Source organism: Triturus cristatus, chromosome 7 (genome assembly GCF_964204655.1).
Source record: "Triturus cristatus chromosome 7, aTriCri1.1, whole genome shotgun sequence".
NCBI classification, from domain to species: domain Eukaryota; kingdom Metazoa; phylum Chordata; class Amphibia; order Caudata; family Salamandridae; genus Triturus; species Triturus cristatus.
Window position 1 is genome coordinate 206,235,101 of NC_140590.1, and position 16,245 is coordinate 206,251,345.

Consider the following 16,245-nt stretch of genomic DNA (forward strand, 5'->3'; position numbering starts at 1 on the left):
ACTGCTAACATCTGACCATACACCACCTCTTCCCCGGTTTCCTCAATGTGGATCTCAGTAAAGTTGCATCCCTGTTCTGCACAAAATCGGGCTACTTCATCTGCATAGTTATTTCCCAACGAGACAAAGTCGCTTCCCTTCGTGTGGGCTGCACATTTAACAACAGCAATTTCATCAGGACCTTGCAATGCTTTTAACAGTTTCCGCACATAATCACCATTTCTTATAGGAGAACCTGAAGACGTCATAAACCCTCTCTGGGACCATAGCTGTCCGAAGTCATGAACCACACCAAACCCGTACTGGCTGTCCGTGTAAATAGTTACACGGATCTTGTCGGCTGCCAAACAGGCACGAGTCAGAGCAATGAGCTCAGCCACCTGCGCGGAGTGTACTCCTTCTAAACAAGCGGCTTCAACCACACCCGTGATGGTGCATACAGCAAACGCTGCTCTCAATCGACCGACACTGTCTCTTAAACATGAACCGTCTACAAAGAAAATCTCATCTGACACCGGGAGCGGTTCATCGACAATGTCGGGTCTCGGTTTGGTGCATAGTTCAGTCACATCGAGACAATCATGGTCCTCACAATCTTCATTATCATCTATTTTTAGAACAGGTAACAGTGTAGCAGGATTTAAAACAGCACACCTCTTCAATGTCACATTATCGGCTGCAAGAATAACTTGCTCATAACGAGTCAGCCTATTATTCGTGAGGTGCTGCGTTTTAGTCCTAGTCATCAACAATTCAACAGAATGTGGCACATGTACAGTAAGTGGATGACCCATCACAATGCTCTCACATCTCTCAATGCTGACACCTGTTGCCGCAACGGATCTGAGACATCCGGGCAACGCAGAAGCTACTGGATCTAGAGTAGCTGAGAAATAAGCAACTGGTCTACGGACACCTCCATGATTCTGGGTTAACACTGCTAATGCGCAACCTTCTCTTTCGCAGCAGAACAATGCAAATGCCTTGTTATAATCCGGCATTCCCAACGCAGGAGCGCTACATAAGGCTTCTCTCAGCCTCAGAAATGATTTCAAACAGTCGTCGTCCCATGGTACCGGATCACTTACATCCTTTCGCGTCAGCCGCTGCAAAGGCTTCGCTTCAAAGGAAAAGTTTGGGATCCACTGGCGGCAATAGCCCACCATTCCCAAAAACATTCTAACTTCCCTCTGCGTCGAGGGAACTGGCATTCTCAAAATCGCATCAATGCGATCTGGAGACACCTTCCTTTTACCCTTTTCAATTCTGTGCCCCAAATACTGTACCTCAGGTAAACAGTATTGCAGCTTGTTTGGAGACACCTTGTGACCGTTCTCTCCCAGGAAATTCAACAACGCAATGGTATCAACCCTGCAAGCGTCTTCTGTCTCTGACGCAACAAGCAGGTCGTCAATGTATTGCACCAAAACAGAGTTTTTCGGCAACACAAGACCTTCCAGATTCTTCTTTAACAGCTGATTGAAAATCGATGGGCTCTCCGTATACCCCTGTGGGATACGGCACCACGTTAATATACGATTTTCTAGCCTAAAGGCAAAAAGAAATCTACTCTCTTCATGTAGGGGAATCGAAAAGAATGCCTGACACAAGTCAATCATTGTGAACCATCCAGCTTCGCATGGGATCTGGAACAGTATCACAGATGGATTCGGTACCACTGGACAACATGGAACAACTATGTCGTTTATTTTCCGCAGGTCCTGCACTATCCTGAACTTCCCACTCGGTTTCTGCAGTCCCATAATGGGTGAATTACATGGACTACCCATGATCTCCACCAGTATTCCCTGCCTAATCATAGACTCAATCACAGGTTTGATCCCAGCAATCGTCTCAGGCGACAGTTTATACTGAGGGGTTCTCGGGAATTCCGCGTTTGGCTTAACCTGTATCTTCACTGGTTCCACTCCCCTGACTAAGCCGATCTCCTCTCCGCTTAGATCCCACACATCGGTCGCAACTGACTCCCTCAAGTCCTGTGGAAGCTCCTCCACTGTCAGAGCCGGGTACACTTCCACGCACCCCTGCTGATTTGCAACCTTAAAGGTCGCGTCGTCATCTCTGGTCTGTACCTCTACTCCCCTCGGGGTACAGTAAATTGTGCAATTGAGCTTACACAATAAATCTCTTCCCAACAGACAAACAGGACTAGAATCGCACACCACGAACTGATGTCGATCCCTAAAGTTTCCTATCCTGACGGGAATCGGTTCCGTCAAGGGGCTAACTAGTCTCTTGTTCGCCACTCCAACCACTTGTATACTTTCTCCCGAGAGGGCTACCCCCGGAACTACTGCTGATCTTATGGTTGACCTGGTAGCCCCCGTATCTACCAAAAAGGTAGTAGGGCGTCCATCGAGTTCGGCTTCCACAAAGGGTCCCTTCTGATCTACCTCTAGTATGGCCCTGAGCAGGCAATCATCGTCCTGACCCAGACTTAACTGCGCCAGCAAATCCGCATCCCTCTCCTCTTCCACTTCGAACATGGGCATCTGCAAATAAGTCCGAGCTCCCTGCTGTATGTTCTGCATCCTGGGTGGCTGGGGAACCTGCACCTGCGAGACGCCTGTCCCCCCTTGCATCGTTCTCGGTACAGTCACCGTCTGTACCTGTTCCGCCCCAGGGACCTGACCCATTCCTCCCTCCATCTGCGGCTGATTATAGGGGTTCAAGGGACACTCGCGCCTCCAGTGTCCCACCTGGTGACACTGGTGACAAGCAGTCGTCTTCTTCAAGATCGCTACATCTATTCCTGTCCTAGGGTCTACGGGTCTCGGCCTTCCCTGACCCTGCATATTCTGATTCCCTGTCTGATAATTTCCCTGTCTTCGCCCCACTGGACCCCCATTCGGCGGTCCCTGAGCCGCTTGCATCTGAATGAGCAATAAGTTATCCTTCATCTTCTTGTGCTTGGACTCAATCTCATCCGTGCAGTATCTAGCATACCGCAAGATCTCATCTACAGGCTTATTCTGCCAACAGATCAAATGCTGCTGTATCATGAGACTGACTTCGGGTTTCAAACCCAGCACAAACTTAGACACAAACTGTCCCATGTCCTTCGTTTCCAGCTCATCTAAACCACTGTACTGCTTAAAAGCCTTCAAAAGTCTCTCATAAAATTCATGTACTGTCTCCTTTGGCTCCTGCACTGTCCTGTCTATCTTCACCCAATCGATGTCCTGGGGTGAAACCTTCGATTTCAACCACGTAATTACCTTATCGTACAGCCTCATTACCACGGGCGACGGACCATTTGTAACTATGTTCCTATCAGGCTCATAGTCCGGCCAATCAACAGCAATTTTACATGCGTTCCACAGATCTCCCGGAACTACGATATCGAATAAGGTGTTCAGATCTATCCACAACACCTTCGAAATCTTAACGAAACGCTCAACTTGCTTGTACCACTCTGCAGGCTTCTCCCTGAGCCTGGGAAAATCATTCGTAAATGATGCCAAATCCCCCCTGCTCCATGGTACATGCACATATCCTCCATTCGCCACCTCTCTCAAAGGAAGGATCTTTACCTCCTGCAAATCTCCTTCAGAGCTCCCTCCTTTCGCTCCCCTAGAATTCCTTTTCCTAGCCCATTTCTCTTGCCATTTGTCGAGCATCAGCCATATTCTCATAGCTACAATCAATTCCTTGGTATGTGACCTTAGACCAACAACCCTTTTCTCTTCCAATTCCCGCTCGGTACAATGCATCCTATGGCTCCCTTGCAATGCTCTAGTCTTGGATAGATCCACCCCATATTCTCTAGCCAAACCCGCCAGTTTCTCATGTGCCACTCGTGCTTTACGAGTCACATCCTTTGCCACAAAAAGCAATTCATCGGGAGTATAGGTCAATACTCTCTCCAGAGGTAGATTCCCATATATTATTTCATCCGCCTCTGCTTTAAGTCTTACTACATCTATCATTCCTGCCTTCAAGGCTCCTTTCAACACCTGACAACTTGCTCCACGTCCCTCATCATACTCGCATTCCGATTCCTGCTCTCTCCTTTCCTCTGGTAGTTCTATGGGAGCAGAGTGGCTCGTAAAGGCAACTGGGGTTGTCCCCGCTCGGCCCATATTCCAGCTCATTTGCTTCTTTGGCGGTACCCATGATCCTAAATCTGGTCTCGACTCCATCAGAGTCCTCGGCCTCACCGGTCTCTCGTCCTCTTCGCCCCTAGATGTGTCCGACACCGCTGCTAATGGTGTACTCCATTGTACAGGGCTTGGAGGTCGGGCCGTTGCCCCTTCCAACTCACTTTCCCCACTTTCTCGCCTAGTTCTCTCTGCCTCTCGTTCGGACCTCTCTCTCGCCTCTGATTCCGGGCTGTATATAGACACAATCGGTCCAATGGTGACCGGTACCCTCAATGCATCCGGTAACCTCATCTCTCCTTCAATCCTTCGGCTGGTCCCCGACTGACCCTGTGAACTCGCTGTTTCAAACGAGACCAACCCTTCCACTCGGGTCTCGGGCTGGATCGTTACCCTTCTAGTTTCCTCTCTCTCGCTCCACCTATCATCTGCCTCATCCGGGTTATAAGGGGGTGGTCTCTCGTCTAGCAATCTTTGCAATACATCATCATCAGAATCACTATCCTCTTTCTGTGCTTTCCCATTCCTTATCCCCGTCTCCTCCATTATCGCGGGATACAGTTTCGCTTCCTCGATTGTCTGCACTCTCCATCTTTTCTCCGCTGCGTCCCATTTGGCATCCTGAAACGCCCTAATCGACTTCCTCATCCTCTCCTGACTTCTTCCCTTTTCCTTATCATGCGCTGCTCGGATCCACGCATGTAATGCTTCAAACTGTGCTGGTCTTGGCAAGGGTTTTAAGGACCCCATCACCGTCTTCAGTTGGTACAGCACCGCTAATCTAAATGAGCCGTACCTCGGGAAAGCTAATTCCCCTTCACCTTGTGTAACCTTGTGCCAATTCTCGATCCAAACGATAGTATGTAACCCCACATTCTGTGCCATGTAATGTGCCGGTGTATCCTCGGGAGGAGCTTCTTCTCCCCCGCGGACAACCACATGCCTATCACCTCTACACAACTCTCGCAAAGCCCTAAGGCACTTCATAATGAGCAAATTCGATCTCGCGCTCTATTTACTTCTTGTTCTCAAATCCTCCAATAGCAGCGCGACTCACACCAACCGGCCTATCACAGCGCGACACCCTCTGACGTCACTTTCCTTCGTTCGCAGCAGTTCCCTTCTCCAAACTCGTTTCACGCTTACTCACGTCCCATTCATACACTGAAATAACCAATTAAGTTATTTCTCTGGCTGTCCGTCCACAGCCTCTGACTGTCCGTCCACAGTCTCTCGACCTTGTTGACCTCGATTGGCGCCCGTCTGCCCCCGTCCGGCCAGACAAAAACGCCTCTGATAGGTTACTAACACTCCGATCTGTTCACCACAACCCACGACCAGCGTTAAGTTGCCATACATACACGCATTCGCTCCCCCTATCTCGGTCCAGGTGATCGATGGTACCTCACGATCTCCTTTGGGTGGTCAACAAAATCTATCTCAGGTGTCTTCTACACCACAATTCCCGGGCTGCGCGCGCTCACAGCCTGATCTCACAATCACACGACATACACAACAACTCCGCAAGACATCACACAACAAATCAACACCGCAATCTACAACATCTCATTATGTTCATACTCACTCCTGGAACTGCTGCTTTCTGCCGCGCTGCTACTCGCCGTCGATGCTCATCTGCCGCCGTCTGCTGCTCGCCATCTGATGATTCAGCATCACTTATCGTCTCTTGGGCCTCAAGGGTCACTTATCCTTATCTAATCTTCCCTCGCTATCAGTAAGAAACCATCCTCGTTTGCTACCAACTGCTCCGGCCTATTTTAGTATCTCGCAATTATCTACTGGAACCCACTCTGGTCAGATGGAACTTTTTACTTGCCTGATAGCATGGAGGGAAAATTACCGTTATCACAATTACAGTCTGCAATTTGCCATAATCAAGGACTCGAAACTTAATCTCTTGGCTCTCTGGTTTTTATTATCAACATAAAGATTTGGAGATACAAAGTCCTCAACACGAGGCACAACAAGTACATAGGCACTAAAACAAATGCTACTCTACGAAGAATCCGCATACGGCTAAAAATAACTAAAAGTACAATCTCTAAAAGCATGAGGTAGAACACTACCAAGCAAATGTCGATACTAGGGACACTGAACCATACCATCTCTGTCCCTACTCTGTACTAGGTGACATCCCTACATAGCAATCCCTTGAGACCCTCATCAGAATAAAAGGTGTCAGATCGAAACTTCCTAAGAAGTCCTCACTTAGAGAGCTTGGTCTAAGTTGCCCCCTCTACCCTTCGCCTAGCCGTCCTCTGCTTTGGGCTGCCCCGCTCTGCTCTGCCTCCACCCTCGGGGCGCTGTCCCTAATACAGTACCCCAAGTCTCCGAACACGCCCTTTGCGCCTCCTCTCCTTCCGGGGTCGTCTTTCAGTACTTTTCCACAGAGCGCTGTCCAGTTCCATCGTCCATCGCTTGGCCTTGAGTCCCAGACGCCATCCGCACTAGGAGTTACGATTGGCACATTCCAATACACTCCCATGTCTGGCTTTCTCTACATAATTCAAATTACGAACAAAGAGCTTCTCTACTAACGAGCAACTGTCCTTGCACCTGGGGTGAGATCATGCAAAGCAGACATTCTTCACATCTTTTAAGTTGCAATTTACTACAGCCTAAAACCTCTACTGGAATAAATCCCTTTTGGCCTATTGCCCTTGGCTAACATAAGAAAATACCAGGCCTTTCGCCTCAACGATATATGCGAATTCTGGCCACTACTTCGGTTACACAAGCAGGTTTCAATCACAGTATTGACATTTACGTCTTTCTTTCATGTGTGGTCAACCTAAACAACCTACAGACACGAAGTCTGGGGTACACATTTCTAACACCACATTGCATTTCCCGTAGCTAAACACTATACATTTCTCTAATACGTTTACCATGTGCTTGTACATAGCTAGCACTTCTACTAAAATCGATATAGGTTATACAGTTGTAATACATTGCACACGAAATCCCTGAGTACACATTTGGTTATATACGGGTGCCGACTAACAGTGAATATAACGCACCCCTACAATTCTCAAACTTTTAAACGCTACATCATACTCTTCCGGCTTTTGTGCGGCATTCAGACTACCTCTCCTGGGGCAGCACTAGGCCTGCTGTGCAAAGCACTGAACCACGCGCCGCTGGTGAATACTGCAAGACGCTGCTGCTGTCTCAATCCATGAAGCGCTGCTGTCCAACAAACTGAGCAAAGCACTTTTGTCCACCACGATCTAAAGACTTCTGTCCAACACTATTTGCTATACACTGGGGTCCCAAAACAAACCGCTAACACCATGAATAAGGTGACCATAATTTGAGAACCAAAAACAGTGAAGTAGACATAGAAGTAGGGTTAACCGTTAGTGAGATTCTATACATACCAGAAGCCCGCTTAGAGGTTTTGCTGCAGAGATCAGAGGAGACTGCAGTAAAGTACACCGGACCAAATCGCTACACACACATGTAATACATACTGTCTTAAAGTAAATGTTGCAGAGAGTATTTTATACTTTTAAAATGTCAGTCAGACTGAACTTTCTTTCTGCAGCTTCTATATTGTTCTAACGCAAATCTCTTACTGGTGCTTTGTGTCCGGGCAGACATTATCAGTTCGTTTTATATAATTACTTAGCTCCACAATAACGGTTCTAGCTCTGGAGGAAAAACGCTGCTCTTTGAGACACGATTGGTGCTACGCTGCTGTGTGGGGTTAGTGATTCCATGCCACACGTGATTGGAGAGTGTGGGGGTGTGACTTCCCTGATTGACATGCAGCCTCGGAACTTCAGGGATGAAGCTTGAAACGCCCAAGGCTGACTTTAGGAGCAACGTCATTTGGGGAGGCCCTTCACCACTGGCAGTCAGGGCTTTGATGAGCTGATGACCTCACAGGCCCCAGGGCTGAGGGATCATTGGCCCAGCAAAGTGTAGCTGAAGAGGCTGGCGCAAGCGCACTGGTGATTCGAATTTGCCTGGCTGACACTGAGCTGTGACCGCTGCCTGACGCACACTCTGAGTGAGGATCACTTTAATAGATACTCAGCAGGCAGTCTAGTATCGGCATCTGTTTTACAGTAACTACAATCAAATTAAAATAGAGGCAGAAACCACAAAGGGCGCCGCCCCTACGCCCTATGTAAAGAACCGCCACTGAAAGAGACTAGGGGTTACTTTGAGAAATAAATACAGATATATTTTGAATATATATCTGTGTGGTGTCCTTTCATTGGTATAAAAGGGGGTTACATTTGGTAAAACAGCTGGCTTAACACGCTTCACGAGTTTAGCCTCAAAGACTGCTTAGCCTACGCTACCACTAGGGCAGCTAGTCCGAAAAGGTTGACTTACAACCACACCATAAGGGTTGCTTGGCATGGTACAAGGTGATCACTTTCACTAGTGAGCATCATATACCAGGCCAACTTCTCACAGAGCCCGCTCCCATCTTTTTTTGTCATCAGTTGCCAGATTGTTTTTCTACAAATTCTCCCTTTTTCCTAGGGTGCAAGTAAACAAAGTACCCTTTAGAGATTTTGACCCTTGGTTTACGCGGTATAATGGTTGAGTGAAGCAAACAATGTAACAAGCCACGATTTCACCCCATACAAGACAAATTGGCGATGCATGGATCTATTGTGTATGACCATCTGAACAGCGTTCTGTTTTTATTTTCTTTCACAAATCATTATCTCTACCCCCTGCCACCCCAGGCTCCAAAAGCAATCACGGAGAAACGCAATCATGCACCACTGGACATCATTCTTATTATGGATTTCATGCATCATGTACAAGAGGCTATTTCACATTTCCTAAAAACACGTCAACTTTTAAGACCGCTTGCTAGCCACAGAGTGAACTGAGCTTATAAGCGTGTCATTGTGAAATCCAAGGGTTATAGGCCAGCAGTGTAAGGCCACTGCAAATGTTTCCTGCACACACGATGGGTTAGCTGCCTAGGTAGAAGTGAATTAGGCATTAGCTAAGTAACATCTTGGCCAGAAGTTAATATCGTGACTGCCATTACTTTGGAATGCTAGATCAGTCAGTCCACCACATGAGCCCAGAATGTGGCAGAGGGTGATCAAGAATTAAAACCGGGGGACGCGGCTACACAGCGTAGCATGGCGGCTGCTAGTTAGGTTTGCTCCATCGAATCCTTCTTCTACCCGTCTATCTGTCACACATATCCGATCCCCGAGGTCAGCTACCAAGAGCAGAACCCCCACTGATTGGATTGGTGAAAGAACTGATGCCGGGTGACCGACGGTTCCGGAGATATAGTTGCCGGCATTTGTGGCCTGAACGAGTGGTGCAGCCCGGGCGATGAGGTGCACGCCGAGGCCAAGTGCGTAACGACACACGGCGGCCATCCTCTGGGTCAGACTGGGCTCTGGACCGGACCGGAGACACCTCGATCAACCGAGTCCCGTGACAGAACACGGAGGTGGGGCCAACCACCCGGCTACCCTGGATTAGTGCTACACCTGAGGTCGGGGGCGAGATCCTGAGGCCTGTAAGACGTTACACAGACCGGTTACCAGACCATTCGGTGACTGGGTGCTCTCCTTTCCCCGGATACAGTCCAGCCTGCAAAGAGGGGGCAGACACAGGTCGAGACTCTCACCTGACAGTTGCTACGACACAGGGCCTTGGTGCAGTACGGCACCACTGGGGCCTACAACGGTGAAACCCACGATGTCCCACGATCTCCAGACAAAGAGCTCCAAAATAGTCCAGCAAAATAAACTGGACCGCTACACCATTTCCAAGACCTTACCCCAGGATCAACAGCCAAGAGAAGGGGTGAGAGGTGGGTCAGAGGAGAATCCCCCTGAACTGACACTCAAAGACGTCATGGAGGCCATTTCTGGGGTCCGATCCTCCTTGGAATTGAGGATGGACACTATCTCCTCAGACATCGCACTCATCAGGGCGGACCTGGCAAAAAGTACCGGAAAAGTCAAGCAACTGGAAATTACGACCAAGAGCTTGGTGGACGATACCTCGCAACTTCAGACTGAGATCTGCGAGCTACAACTCTTTCGAAAGTTAGCTGAAAGTAAGCTCGATGACTATGAAGGGCATACGCGACGCAACGTTAATATTTTGGGAGTACTGGAACGGGCGGAGGGACAGGCACCAGATCTTTTCGTTGAGGAGCTCATACTCCCCCACCTCCAGCCCAAAAGCCTGTCCAAATGTTTTGTGGTCGAGAGCGCGCAGAGGATCCCGGGGGACGTCCGAAGCCTGGGGCTCTCCCGTGGCCGCGGTTGGCGCGGATACTGAACTACAGAGACGTTATTCTCCAGAACGCCAGGACAGAGATCCTTCCTGACCATAAAGAAGTGTCTGCGTGATAAAGGGATGAAATACGCAATGTTGTTCCCAGCGCACCTTCGAGTGGAGGCGGACGGTAAGGCCTGGTTTTTTGACAGTCCCAAAACTGCGACGGAATGGCTGGCGAGGAGCTAGAGGACATCACTCCGATTGAGACAAACCGTACACCCGCCCGCTGAAGACATGAGACCTGGTGGCAGAGCGGGCAGTGACTCACCACCTCACAGATATGTCCCCCCGCCTCGGCTGGGGACACAGGTATTGGGACATACAAAGGGTGCTCCAAAATCATTGAGCTGCGCCTTGATTGACGAGGCAGGACTCTGGTGACTAGTTCCTCTCGGGGACGATGAGACATTGCATGCTCTGGGAGAATTGGGGCGGGATGGGGCATTCATCCCACATTTCTACGTTTAGTTCTATAGTTGGGTGACAGGTACTCTGGATGTTTGATTCTATGGGCGTTCTAGGGCCCAGGGTGCAGGGGAGCAGGGGGGGGGGGGTTAGGTGGGATGGGGGCATGTTTGTTTTATTTTTAATGAATCAGCACAGACACAATGTACTTCCCAGGAGGAACTGTTGACTGATACCCACCTTAACATACATGCACGGGGACCACAATCTTAAACTCTTGAGCTGGAACGTTAATGGGCTCGAGGACAAAGTAAAGCGCTGTGTAGTGTTGCAGCATATTAGGCGACATGCCCCGGACGTAATCCTCCTTCAAGAGACACATTTAGTGGGAAACTCATGTAAAGCACTCAATAGATGGGGCTACAAATTAGTAGCTCATGCAGGCTTCTCCACCGGTTCCCCAGGGGTAGGCATACTGATTCGCAACTCCTTCCCACTCATAGTACAATCTCCTTGATCAGACAATCTTGGGAGCTACATAGGAATCATGGACAGTGGGAGGGACACACACTCACATGCCTTTCTGTTTGTGTTCCACCAGGCCTACAAACATTCAAGGACCTGGGAGCGTTGCAACTCTCCATTCCGGAGGGCTTGCTACTACTGGGAAGGGACTTCAACTCAGTGGTCTCTGGCACATTGGATAGACATCCTCCGAGAGATATCAGGAACTCAGCCCGGTGGCTGCCAGACTTTCTGAAAGCACTCGGATTTGTGGATGCATGGAGGGCGTATCACCCAGATAGTATTTAACACACATTCCACTCCAGGGCCCATGGCAGCCTTTCCCGTATTGACTATGTGATTGCTCCAGCGTCCCAGCTGACATACATACACAAAATCAGACACATGGCAAGGGGTATCTCTGACCATTCCCCACTGTGAACTCACCTGATGCTGGGAAAGGGAGGAGCGGGTAGGATAGCCCCTATTAACTCATGGCACCTCCGAGACCCCGGTGTGCATAAATCCTTGCTGCAGGCCATGGACTTGTACTTCCAGGAGAATGTAGGCTCGGTTGACTGCCCCCCAGACATTATGGGAGGCATTCAAGTCAGTGATCTGCAGGCAGGCGCTTTCCCTGATAGCTGGGGTGCGAAAAGACAGAATGAAGGAACTAGAAATGGTGGAGGGTGCGGACCTGGAAAGAGAGCTGGAGGAAGGAGTGACGCAATAGAAGCTGCACGACTTACAACTCAAGAGGGAAGAATACAAAGTGATAGCCACGGAGAAGGGCTAGGTCCATGGGGAGGGAAACTACAGGTAGAATATACGACCTGGGAGACAAGGTAGGGAAACTCATTGCATGGCTAGACAGGAAGTTGATGGCATCCAGGTTAGTCCCAGAACTGATAGATAAAGACGGGCAATCCATCACATACCCACAGGCCATTGCGGACTTGTTTGTGACACACTATAGCGTCATTTACAGTAGACACAATCTATAGAGAAGAGGACTCGCGGTTCCTCCTTAGAAACATCACCTTTCGGGGGGCGTGGCTTAGCGCCCGGAGAGAATGGCGGCGTTCGCGTGACGCTCCGGTAGACGGATTGGAATAACCACGTCCTACGGCTCCCCAGTACAAATGGTGTGCGGTTCCTGATGTCGGATGGAATGCTGTCACCGGCAAGCCTCTTTGCGAGACTCTAGGCAGCCTGTAACTCCGTGAATCCACTTTGTTGTGCTCCGTGTTTCTGAGGAGATGACAGCGGCCGCCATCTTGGATTCGACGTTTTTTATGTGAGGAGAACACCCGGTGACAGAAATGCGGTATGCATGCCCATATGGTGTTTTTCTCCTTCTGGCCACCTAAAAGACTTACAAATTGAGGTCTCACCTCTTTTGGAGCCCTATGTCTGGATTACTTTTACCCTGAGTCTTTTGGTTCATTCCCTCTTATTATATTTTATTGCATTGCACCTATTAGACTCAGTCATGGACGTCATCATTTTCTTTTCTTCTTGTCATTGAGCCTGGCAGTATATTTCGGATATTGTGTTTCCAGACCCTATGCCGGCTTTTTATCTGTGGCGAAATAAAGTTTCAATTGTTATCGCCTTCACTTAAGGAACCAGGTTATCCTAGTCATTTTACCAGTGATTCGCAAGGTATAATAAAGATTTTTTCTCTGGATCCTGACAATCCTTTGAAGGGGAGCACAAACTTACACCTTATGTGTGTGGGACCGGATGAGGTAACCTGTTTGAAAGGTACATTTCTCCTCTCTTCTATGGGCAGAACATATAAGGAGTTGCACAAGCCTTCTCCAGATCCTCACAAATTTCTCCTTCACACCAGCTCTAGATTTCAGTGCTTGGAGATGGATGACTCCTCTGCTAAACTCTCCTCTTCTGCTTCAGCTTCACAAATGAGCGGCGTCGCTAAGGGCTCAATCAAACGACTCAAAAAGGACCCCCCTTCTCCTCCTAAACAAAATTCACAAGTCACAATGGATATTTTATTGGAGGAAATTAGGGCTTTGCGTCCTTTTATTGAAGAAACTAAAACTACTCTTGAGGAAACTAAATCTACTCTTCAACTGTTGTCTGACAAATGGTCTAATATTGATGGTCGTGTAACCCTTCTAGAACAATCTGTGGATACTCTCACCGCTTCTGTTGCCAAAGTTGACCCTCTATGCGTTCAGATATCTGCACTCCACAAACAACTTGAGAGTTTAGAGAACAGAAATCGGAGGAACAATCTTCGTATTTATGGCCTGGCGGAAAATTCTGAGGGGTCTGATGCCCTTGCCTTTTTCAAGTCCTTTTTGCCGAAGATTCTTAAACTGCCAGATACCACTAATCTCAATATACAGAGAGCGCATCGTTTAGGTCCTCCTCCTACAGGCTTCTCTACTACTCACGTCAAAAGGCCGAGAGGTGTTATCCTCTATTTCCTAGAATACACGGATTTACTTATAGTGCTATCTGCGGCTAGGGCTCTTCCCCGACTCACCTGGTCTGGTAATCAGCTTTTCTTTTCACAAGATTATGCTAAACCTACGGCTGATCGGCGCAAGGAATTCCTTTCACTTAGGCCTCAGCTGCGTTCTATGGGAGCGAGATATGGTCTTTTCCATCCCTGCCTTTTCAAAGTGACTTTTAACAACAAGACTACTACTTATGATGATCCACTGAAACTAAAAAGTTTTCTGTACTCTCACAATGTCACTGGAATGGACACTGCTGCTTCTTCAAGTTCTTAATTTTTAGTTTTGTTCACATATGTTAAGGCTTTTGTGCTTTATTTCTTCTTGGTTATCCAGACTGTTCTGCGTTTACAATGTTTCTTAGCTGTAATGTTTATTAGCTGTATGTTTTATGTTCACTTTTTATATTGTTTTGTAACATTTCACATTTGTACTCTTTCTCCTTTGCACAGGTGTCTTCGTCCGTACCGTCACCCACCTTCATGTTATTGGAGTTCGTTGCGGTTGTATCCCTTCCTTGTCTTCCCTTTGGAGCTCACGGCCCGTCATCGTTCTATGTGGCCTCCACCCTCCCCCTCGTTTGTTCGTTTTCGTCATTATTTAAGTTTTTTTACTCTTTATCTTCTATTATTTTATCTTTACATATGCTCTTACCTTTCTTTTTCTCTCTACTTTATGTTTCCTAGTTACTTCTTTCTTTCATATCTTTATTTCCTCTCAGCATCTTCCTTGTCTACTTCTCTTGATCCAGTTCTTTTTTTCACTATTTTCTTTGCTTATATTTTTTCTATCTTTCTTCTTTTTCACTCTCCTTTCTTCTGTTCCTCTTGTACTTGGCTTTTTCTTTGTTGTTTTTTATGACATTTTTTTTCTCTTATTTCAAATGTACAGTATTATTGTGTTTCTATGCTTTACTTGCCTTTTTGGTTCAGAATTATTTTTCAACTGGCTTTTTGGTATGCATATCTAATGTTGTTTTATGCCTTTGAATATATTCTCCTGGAATGTTAGAGGTTTGCATTCGCCAATTAAAAGACAGAGTATTATCCCATTTTTCCAAACTCAACGCAGATATAGCCTGTATACAGGAATCACATTTATCGGCAGTTGAATCTGCTAAACTGCAAAGGGGATGGGTGGGTGAGGTCTATTTTTCTCCAGGTGACGGTAAACGTAACGGTGTTTTGATCTTATTTCGAAAATCTCTCCCAGTTAAGTCAGTAACGCATTTTGCTGATATTTCATGATGGGTATTAGTTACTTTTATTTTAGATAATGTCCCTATGTCTATTTTAAATGTGTACGCTCCAACAAGTGGGATGCCTCTTTTTGGACTTCTTTAGCTCCGCTAATCACTCAACATTATGTTAACTTTATTTTAGTAGGCGATTGTAATGAGGTTTTTGATCCTTTTTTGGATAGACACTCAGCTAGCGCATACATACCACACAAATCCCAAAAATCTTTTACTCACCTTATTACGCAATACAAACTCACTGATGCTTGGAGACTATGTAATCCCACTTTGCGATAATATTCTTTTTTTTCACCCCCTCACCAAACTCAATCTCGTCTAGACTATTTTTTTATCTCACATCACCTCACCCAGTCCCTCATTTCTTCTGACATTGGCTCCATTTTGATTTCAGACCATGCCCCAGTCTCCATTGTTTTAGATGTGGTACAAAGGCCTACCTTTATTAAAAAGTGGCGTTTTAACAATGCTCTCCTTCTTGATTCACACTTTGTTTCCTCTTTTACATCCTTTTTTCACGAATATTTCCTCTTTAATCATACGGGTGAATTTTCATTCCCCGTAGTTTGGGATGCTTTCAAAGCAGCTGCCAGAGATTTCATCATGAATTATGTCTCTCGCAAGAGGAAGAAAGCCCAACAAGATACTACTGTCCTACTTTCCAAGATTAAACGATTAGAACATCTATATTATACCTCTAAATCAAACGATTGCTTAAATGCTCTCAATTCTGCTAAACTTCAATTTAATAAGGATTCTACGTTTAATGCTTCTAATTTTCTCTTAAAATCTAGTGCCAAGTTTTATGGTGAGCAGAATAAAGCAGGAAAGTTGTTGGCTAATTATTTAAAGGTGAGACAAAATAAAATCACTATTGAATCTATTTATGGCCATGATGGGTTATTAAAACATAAAAGTGAGGACATCTTACACAAATTTTTACATTTTTATGAAACACTGTACTCTTCCGAAACATCTTCGTCTGACCATTCCATATCTCAATTTTTGTCGACCATATCTTCTCCCTTTGACACTCTTCCGGATCTTTCATCTTTGGAAGCTGATCTTACTCACAGAGATCTCCTCCAAGCTCGTCATACTCTTAAACACGGGAAAGCTCCGGGGCCGGACGGTTTCACGGTTTAGTTCTTTTCTTTTTTTTCAA